Consider the following 1,784-nt stretch of genomic DNA (forward strand, 5'->3'; position numbering starts at 1 on the left):
AAAAAGAACATAGAATGAATCATTCTTTTTAAAAGAGCTGGTCGGGGCAGCTAGGTGGCACAGTGGATAGAGCACCAGCCCTGAATTCAGGAGGACCCGAGTTCAAATCTGGTCTCAGACACTTAACACTTCCTAGCTATGTGACCCTGGGCAAGTCACTTAACCCCAGCCTCAGGAAAAAGTAAAAGTGCTGGTGTTTCAGAAAAGTTAAGAAAGCATAAAGTTAATTTGATTTTATTTCTTAAAAATAAGGCAAGATAATCAAATTATATATCAAAATAATCAGATTATATATCAAATAATCAAAATAAAATAGTAACAAGGTTAACACAATTAAAGAAAATAAGAATCCATAAGTAACTATATATAATTTTATGTCAGCAAAAATATTAAACTAAAGGAAATAGATCATCCACAAAAAATTAACTCACTTTTTTTTTTAAAGAGATCTTATGTGAATCAATCTCAAAAACAAATCAAGTCATAAACTATTCAAATTAAAAACTCTTAGACTATAGTTAAGATAGATTTTGTCAAATATTTTAAGAGTAATTATCTCCTTTCTCCTTCTGCTGGCTAAGATGCCAAAAGGGAAGAAGGCCAAAGGGAAGAAGATGGCTCCGTCCCCTGCTGTTGTGAAGAAGCAAGAAGCCAAGAAAGTAGTCAATCCTTTGTTTGAGAAGTGGCCCAAAAACTTTGGCATTGGCCAGGACATCCAGCCCTAAAGGAACTTTACTCAATTTGTCAAATGGCCTCAATACCTCAGACTTCAGCGTCAAAGGTCTATCCTTTACAAATGTTTGAAAGTGCTACCAGCAATCAACTAGTTCTCCCAGGCTTTAGATCATCAGACAGCTACTCAACTGCTTAAGCTAGCTCACAAACACAGACCTGAGACAAAGCAAGAAAAGAAGCAAAGGCTGATGGCTAAGGCTGAACAAAAAGTTGCAGGCAAAGGAGATGTCCCCATTAAGAGACCACCTGTCCTCAGAGCAGTTGTTAACACTGTTACTACCCTGGTAGAAAACAAGAAAGCACAGTTGGTAGTGATTGCACATGATGTGGACCCCATTGAGCTGGTGGTCTTCCTACCTGCCTTGTGCAGAAAAATGGGGGTTCCTTACTGTATTATCAAAGATAAAGCCAGACTGGATCGCTTAGTTCACTGAAAGACTTTCACAAGCATTGCCTTCACACAGGTTAACCCTGAAGATAAAGGAGCCCTAGCTAAGCTGGTAGAAGCCATCAAAACCAATTACAATGACAGATATGATGAGATCCATCGTCACTGGAGTGGCAATGTCCTGGGTCCAAAATCAGTGGCTTGTATTGCCAAGCTGGAAAAGGCAAAAGCTAAGGAACTTGCAACCAAATTGGGTTAAATGTACGTTTGATTTTTCCCTACATAAAAATAAAAATATAAACAACAACAAAAAAGAATAATTATCAACTATGCTAAAATAATTAGGCTCAATATTAGAGAAGACAATATATCAAACTTCTTTGATAAGATAAATATGGTTCCAGTACTCACACCAAGGAGGAATAAACCAGAGAAGAATAATTATAGATTGCTTTCACAAATAAATAGTAATGATAAATTTTTAGCAAATACTACAGAAAGACATCTAAAAAATTCTCCATGTTGCACCTGAGATGAAAAAATGATGTAACACATCATTAAACAACTAATATGGGAGTAGGAAGGGAGGGATAGAATTTGGAATTCAAAACTTTTTAAAAATGAACGTTTAAAATTGTTTATACATATAATTGGAGGAATA

At 35.9% G+C, this 1,784-nt stretch overlaps 1 pseudogene; it reads left to right on the forward strand.

Annotated features, from left to right (window-relative positions):
* Window positions 1-566: 566 nt before the first annotated feature.
* On the forward strand, window positions 567-1,421 carry LOC141553433 (large ribosomal subunit protein eL8 pseudogene; annotated as a pseudogene).
* Window positions 1,422-1,784: the final 363 nt, after the last annotated feature.

The sequence above is a fragment of the Sminthopsis crassicaudata genome, chromosome 1 (genome assembly GCF_048593235.1).
Source record: "Sminthopsis crassicaudata isolate SCR6 chromosome 1, ASM4859323v1, whole genome shotgun sequence".
Lineage (NCBI taxonomy): Eukaryota > Metazoa > Chordata > Mammalia > Dasyuromorphia > Dasyuridae > Sminthopsis > Sminthopsis crassicaudata.